The following is an 8234-nucleotide window of genomic DNA, read 5'->3' as shown; positions in this document are numbered from 1 at the left end:
TTTGTGTCTGTCAGGATCAGTAATATAGGACGCCTTGTCTGCAATTATTAAGGTGCAGGTTCCTTAAGCTTGGAATTCTATAGAAGGAATTGTACTACGAGTCATCTTGGGATGCCCCATTTTCCGTGGCGAATAAAAACAAAGCCCCAAGCAGCGGAGTGCAGCTGTGTTTAAAGCTGATACATTGCAGTCAGCACTCTGTCTCCCTGGTGCTGCAGCTGACACACAAGCTGATGTGGGAGTGGAGGAGGGGCTGTTGGGAGATGAACAGAAGCATTTAACTCTGTCAGTACCAATGGTGCTGCTGGGGTTAGACAGATGGCTGCATGTGTTCCTCACAGCAACACTTCTTTGGTTACCTAAAATGTCACTGTCACAGGTCTGCCTGACCCCGATCATCTTACAATTTAATGAAAACACATGGATAGGGAGTATTACTTATTCAGCTTTTATAGAGTTAATGTAAGTAGTGTTCTGATGATGATGAACATTTCTACAAATAATATTCCTCTCATGGCTAAATGGCCTTTGACGTATACAGTAGGTTTCATTAATGGCTGTTTCATAGAATTGAACCTGTTGAGTCTCTAATAACCTCATAAAACCTCAGTCACCTGACAATGTGGAAATGCAAAGCTAGATAGGAATTGTTTTGCCTGTATTTGTGGATTTATGTCAATTGTATATAATTAATACTGTAAGACACTCAAGGATAGCACTACATGGAGACACAATGTTGCCCACCAGGCAGGGTCTTTTTAACATGACTCTGGGTGACCAGGTGTAGCGCTAGACTAACCCAACACATCATTCTCTGCATCAATACCTGCTGACCAAAGCCTGGACCCCTATCCAGGGCTCATATGTCCCAAGCGCTGGATGTTAGTTTTCAATATCACTCGGCCGGAGAGGCTTGATGTAACCACCCCTATAGCACTTTTGAAAAAAAAAATAATGCACTGACATGAATATTGCTGGGATATGCCATCACTTTCTCATTGGGACCCCCACCGATCCTGTGGCCCCTTCATATTAACTTCAATGAAGCTGCATTTTTAAATCAACAGTAGTCCCTTCATTCTCAGGATCGATGGGGTCCCAAGAGTCAGACCCCCATGGATCAAAAAGTGATGACATATCGTACCAATATTTCCAATTCTACCATCTCTCTCAGTAATAGTAAAAAAAATCCTTTATGTTAGAGCATTTTACAGATGCTCCTACTTAATGGGGTCTGTCATCCTTTATGATCTATATTGCTTTAATGATATTCATGAAAATACATACAGTAGCAAATTCATTTTGATCTGGTATTTGTTGCGGGATTGTAGCCATAATTGCTACATAACCATATTCAATATCTGTATTTCGAATGATACGGGGGGGGGGCGACAGGTGAGCCCTAATCTACCCACAACTCAGTCCCTGCCTACTTGCACGGCCCGTCCTAAATGACGGCGTACAACTTGGCGACGGTCCCTAAGCTCAGTAAGTGAAAAGACAGACAACACAAGACAAGGGCACACAGAAACAAGGGGAGTAAGGGCAGTTGCCCACGGAAAACCGTGAGCAACAGGCAGTGGTGAACGAGCGAAATCAAACCAGGAGAGTATGTAGTAGCAAAACAGAGCAGGAGCATAGTCAGGGAAGCCAGGGTCAAAAAGTTACAGCGGTCAATAAGGTAAATAGCAAGAATAGCAGAGCCATGAAAAACAAGAGAATCACAGGCAAGGAACATGCTGCAAGTGAGGGTATAAATAGACCAAGGGCAGGAGCTAGAACCGTCAGGAAAGGCTGTGATAGGTTCTCCCTCTCCTCAGCCTGCAAGCCTGAGTGGTAACAGATCGCGTCACTCTAGCAGACCTTGGAGCTGATGAAGGCTGATTAACCCCGGGCGTCGACACAGAACATGTGTCAGGCAAAACCTTTACAGTACCCCCCTTTTATGAGGGGCCACTAGACCCTTCCTAGGTGGGCCTGACTTGTTGGGGAACCGAAGATTTTGTTAGGCTTCATGTTAACGGGAAATACCTGTGCGCCCAAGCGACCTCCCCGATGGTCACATAGGCGCGGAAGTCCTTCCGGCTGATTATTCTTGCGCCTGGGACAGGAGTTCAATTGGTGCTTGTCATCCCCACAGTAGAAGCAGAGACCATTCTTCCTGCGGAAAACTCTACGTTGTTGGGGAGACACGGAGACCCCGAGTTGCATCTGTTCATCCGGGTTCTCCGTGGAAGAATGAAGCAGCGGAACCTCTGAAGCCATCATAGGGGAGCCAGAGGTGAAGGCACCAGAACGTTCAAGTCGTCGTTCCCTGAGACATCGGTCAAGACGTACCGCTAAAGCCATAGCCTGATCTAGAGAGTCAAAGGTGAGATAGCTAACTAACTGGTCTTTAAGGGTGTTCGACAGACCCAATCTAAACTAGCACCTCAAGGCAGGGTCATTCCACCGAGAAGCTACACACCACTTCCTAAAGTCAGAACAGTACTCCTCAACGGGTCTTTTACCCTGACGTAAGGTCACCAGCTTACTCTCGGCAAAGGCAGTCTTGTCAGTCTCGTCATAGATGAGCCCGAGAGCAGAAAAAAAAAAGGTCAACAGAAGAAAGTTCAGGGGCGTCAGGAGCCAAGGAGAAGGCCCATTCCTGGGGGTCATCCTGGAGCAGGGACCTAATTATACCCACTCGCTGGCTCTCAGAACCTGAGGTGTGGGGTCTTAATCGGAAACAGAGTCTACAACTCTCCCGAAAAGAGAAAAAAGTCCTCCAGTCCCCTGAGAATCGGTCAGGCAACTTGAGGTGTTGTTCAAGAGGTGAGGTGAAGGGTACTACCTGGGTAGCATCACGCTGGTTGAACCTCTGAGCCAAGTCTTGGACCTGTAGGGAGAGACCCTGCATTTGCTGAGCCAGGGCCTCAAAGGTATCAATAGTAGAATCAGGGACCAAGGTACGAAAAGGTATGGGGCCTGTGATTATTTAATGGTACGGGGTGGGGAGACGACAGGTGAGCCCTAATCTACCTGCAACTCTGTCCCTGCCTACTTGCACGGCCCGTCCTAAATGACGGCGTACAATTTGGCGACGGTCCCTACGCTCAGTAAGTGCAAAGACAGACAACACAAGACAAGGGCACACAGAAACAAGGGGAGTAAGGGCAGTTGCCCACGGAAAACCGTGAGCAACAGGCAGTGGTGAACGAGCCAAATCAAAGCAGGAGAGTACGTAGTAGCAAAACAGAGCAGGAGCATAGTCAGGGAAGCCAGGGTCAAAAAGTTACAGCGGTCAAGCAGGTAAATAGCAGGAATAGCAGAGCCAGGAAAAACAAGAGAATCACAGGCAAGGAACATGCTGCAAGTGAGGGTATAAATAGACCAAGGGCAGGAGCTAGAACCGTCAGGCCAGGCTGTGATAGATTCTCCCTCTCCTCAGCCTGCAAGCCTGAGTGGTAACAGATCGCGTCACTCTAGCAGACCTTGGAGCTGATGAAGGCTGAGTAAACCCGGGCGTCGACATAGAACCTGTGTCAAGCAAACCCTTTACAGTATTAGTATATTTCACCTGTATTTGTATCTGCAATATGGGAGCAGCCTACTATTTGTATTCTGTCAAAAAAAAATCTCTAAATATTTCTGTATGAAATCAGAGGCATACGGAGGCACAAAAGTGGCATCATGTACCTCTATGGAAGCCCTATTATGGCTCCTTACAAAATGGAGCCGTGATAAGCAATATGCATGAGCTCTTATAACGCTAAGGACAAAATATAGAAATTAAACCTCCTAATCGAGTTAATAGCTGCTTTATAGATTCATGTGGTTGTTGGTTGAGGCAAAAATCCTATTAGAGATAGAAATTCAACTTTATGTCATACTACCCACAAAGATCACAGCAACTATTCATAAGAACTGACACAAAGATCATTTCATATTTATTTGTATTCAGTTTCCTGAATTTATAAGGGGGGTAACCTGGATTACAAATGATGCTGATGTCTGTTTCAATATATTTATTTAGACATGCTTAGGTGTATTTATAGCTATAGTTGTCAATGCAATTTTCTGGAGGATGCGCAATACAGGATTAATCATGTGACTGTGCAGGCCCCTCAGCTAAGCTACAGACAGATTTATTAAGGCAACATAAAGACTTGGTGGTCTCTCAGAAAACCCATGCTTTGTACGTAGAGGTCGGACAGATGGGTATTCTCTTGACTGTTATTGCATTTTGGAAAAAAGTGGTGATACTGTTAGCACTGTAAGGTTGTAAAGGTGTAATGTAGAATAGAATTGAGCAAAAATATCTTGTTTGTGCAACAAATTTACAGAAATGTTGCACGTTGTATGATAAAAATATAACTCACTAGATCTATTAGGACAGCTATTTGCTATTGTACAACTTGCTGTGTTTTTTACTCCATTTTTTCAGCAGTATTTTGCAACTGTGACTCTTTTTTAATCTACCCCTTAAAAGAAGCGGTGTTGCCATTCACTACAAAGTGTGTAGTCAGGAATGCCACTGGGCAGGAAAACAAATGGGCTTCTGCCCCTTTGTTTCCAGGATCAGGTGGGTCCCAGTGTTCGAACCTCCACCGATCTTAGGCTACGTTCACACAGGGCAGATATGCTGTATAAAGGGAATTCCAGCTGAAAAACCGCACCAAATTGTGGTGCAGTTTTTCGCCTCGAATGTCCGCTGTGGAAAACTGCAAGTTAGAAAAAAAAACCAAAAACAGATACTTACCCTCTGACGTCTTGCATTGCAGACCAGCCTCCTGGGATGACGTTTCATCCCATGTGACCGCTGCAGGCAATCACAGGCAGCAGCAGTTACATGGGATGAAACATCATCCCAGGAGCCGGCCTGGACGAAGAAGCCCAGAATTCTGGGTAAGTATAAGAAGTTTTTTAAAAAACTGAGTTGCGTTTTTGTTGCAGATTTTATTTACCTCCTCATTGAATGCAATGGGGAAAACCCACAACACAAAAGCAGAGATTGTGCAAATTGACATCCTGTGGACTAAAAAACACACCGCAGGTCAATTTCTGAGAGTTTTTCATCTCTTTATTTAAACAGCGTGTGGATGAGATTTGTTCAAATCTCATCCACTTTGCTGCTGCTGTATTATGCGGAGGCTTTTCCACAACAAAATACGTTGCAGAAAAACTGCAGTATTTACGCAACGTGTGAACTCTAATGTTATGGCATGTCCTATGAACATGCTATAACATTATGTGATGGGAATACCCTTTTAAACAAACTTCTTTGTTGAAGGGGTTTTCTCATGAACATCATAGTGGGTCCTCCGCTTGAAGCTGTCCAGGCAGCTCCCTTTCTGGTGGTCTCGAGTCTTCCTTGTATTAAGCAAGGACAGCCACTCATGAGAATCGCCACCATGTAATACTGCACTTCCCCTGCTGCTGTCACTGCAGGAGAAATGCCTGAATGGCCGCTGCTTTCCCTGGCAAAATCATTTGTTTGTTGGGGGTGCCAGGAGCAGGACCTGAGGGAATTAGCTGATTGTCCCACCAGACACATTTTAAAAGGGGTTGTCTCTGATAAAACTTCCCCTTTAATTTAGGGTCCATTTGGATATTTTGCAGATGCACCCATAAATGGTGACATTTTACCGAGAACACTAATGTTGCAGTGTTGCACATACTTTAATGTAAAGGAAAGCTTGAACCAATTTGCAAAATACTACAAACTTTAATAAAATGCTATTTCTTTAGCTTGGTGGCACTACAGGCATCCTGTGTACACAATAGAACTGTGAAATTTGGCTAGGACCACTGCTAAAGCTTATTGATGATTGATGATGATGATGATGATGATTGATGACGATGATAATGATTGATGATAAATGCATCCTCGGACAATGCAGATTATGGTTTATTTGTGGAAATTATAGACTATAAAATTAAGTTGTATGATTTGCATATAAGTAATGTGTTAAGTTTTTAGCAATGTTCTTTTCAGCACAATGGACAGTTCATTCCTTACTCCAGTCTAAAACTCACGAAGCTTATAAAGGCTGTAAAAAAGAAATGCTGAACATTGGCCGTGTGGTTTTCTCCAGAATTCACACCTGTTGTACACACAATAAAAATCAACATGCATATGATAGCTGGCATATACTATAAGGGCCATGCACAAGTTGCGGATTCGCTTTGTATGGAACTGTAATATGGTGCCCATAATCTGTGAGAAAAGAAAACATGGCATGTTCCAACACATGCCATATTATGGAGGTATTCTCCCTTAGAAGCGTTGCTTCTAGTGAAGAATATGGTGTCTCAACATGCCATCATACCATGGAAGACGGAAAGCCTATAATTCCATACTATAGAACCGTAGGGACTCTGTGTTCTTCCATATACTATACATGCACACAGCTTTGCAGTGTGCGTGGACCTTAAAGGGGTTATCCGGGATTTTAAAATTGATGGCCTTTCCTTAGGATAGGTCATCAATTTTAAAATCCCGGATAACCTCTTTAAAGCATAAAAAAAGAGTGTAAAGAAAGACAAGGATTTGGACAATTTATACATGATGCACTTCTTACAAGTCTTGTTTTTATTTCACATGTAATGTACTGTATATACACAAAATATTGCATGGGATCTTAGTAGTATATTTTAAGGGGTATGGGAACACCAGCATGATATATACAACTATCTAAAGTACCCCTAAAGTGAACACGAAAATGCAGTCCGATTTGCAGTCAGCATGTTTTAGGGTAGAAGGTACGGAGCAGCTTAATATATTTTTGTGAAAAATATTCAGTAAGAGGCTCTGTTCACATCTGCGCCATGGTTTCCATTTATAGTGGAAATATATACAGTGCCATATCCTTTGTACAATGGATATCACCAGCAGCAGACTTACCCCATCGACTTACAATGGGGTTGCTGGGTTCCGTCGTGGTGTCCGTAGTTTTGACAGGAAGTATAACACTGCATGCAGCGTTATTCTTTCTGTAAAATCTGAGGAAGTTTGTGCCAAAATCTCCAAAACAAATGTAAACATAACCTAATATAAATTTATTGATCAAAATCTTCGCTAATTCTTGGCTTTGGAGTTCATTGGGCGGTCATGATTGACAGCTACCTCTGTATGTACAATCAGACTGGGAAGTCTGTCAATCATTGTGTGAGACCATCCCCTAGTCTCCTCAGCCCAGAATGAGCAGATGTGTGAATGAATGAATAAATTACAAGTTATACTGAATATATTCCCACAAAACTATATATCAATCTGCTCTGTTTACCCTGCTCTATGTCATGCTGCCTTTAGATTGGACTTTAATTTCAATGTCACAGGTTCACTTTAATAATTTTATAGTGGAGCTGACAAGGGCTCTTACAATATAAGCCCTAACTTCTATACCACCAAATTCCACATTCAAGAAAGATGTATTTAGAGAGGTGTGAAATGATTATACGCTAGAATAGCTGAATGAATATATATATATATATATATATATATACATATATATATATATATATATATATATATATACACTGTATATTATATATATATATATATATATATATATATATATATATAAATAATATGCCTATTTCTCAATCTCTTTCTCTGAAAGCAGTAGATTGTTTCTGATTATGGTTATGTGTAAGTTTGAGAAAAAAAAGGGCTTACCTTGCAGCCTATTCACAAAGTCACGGATTCTGTACCACCCCAAATGGATCGGATCCACCAGAATAAGCTCCTAATGTCCTGTCCCAATGGAAAATCTGGTTTCCCAAGAGGGCCTATGGATTTGTAAGGTGATATCATGTGATTTGATGTGTACCTTAATGTAATGTACATTATAAAAGGGAATGTGAGACGATCAGGAAAAAGTTGTTAATGCAGGAAATGCAATAAAGAAAGTATAATACATATTCACAGATGACTGCCTCACATCTAGAAAGACATTAGAGAAAAATATAAGACTAACCAATTATAAAACCTAATAAACCTCTCTCCTGCAATTAAAATAGTGCAAAGTATCTTTAGAAAAGACCATAAGCTTGTGGCCTTGTTTAAGACCCTGATTTTAAATTCACAGTTGTCATTCCGACATAAATTAGGAAACGGGATAACTAGACACAGAATGATAGTGGATAGCTGGACATAGGCTAGTAGGGGATTGCTTAATGCAGACTGGTAACGGATAGCTAAATACAGGCTGTAGCACATAGGTGGACACAGACTGATAGCAGATAGCTGG

The sequence above is a fragment of the Rhinoderma darwinii genome, chromosome 3 (genome assembly GCF_050947455.1).
Source record: "Rhinoderma darwinii isolate aRhiDar2 chromosome 3, aRhiDar2.hap1, whole genome shotgun sequence".
Lineage (NCBI taxonomy): Eukaryota > Metazoa > Chordata > Amphibia > Anura > Rhinodermatidae > Rhinoderma > Rhinoderma darwinii.
Note: the sequence above shows the minus strand (reverse complement) of the source record.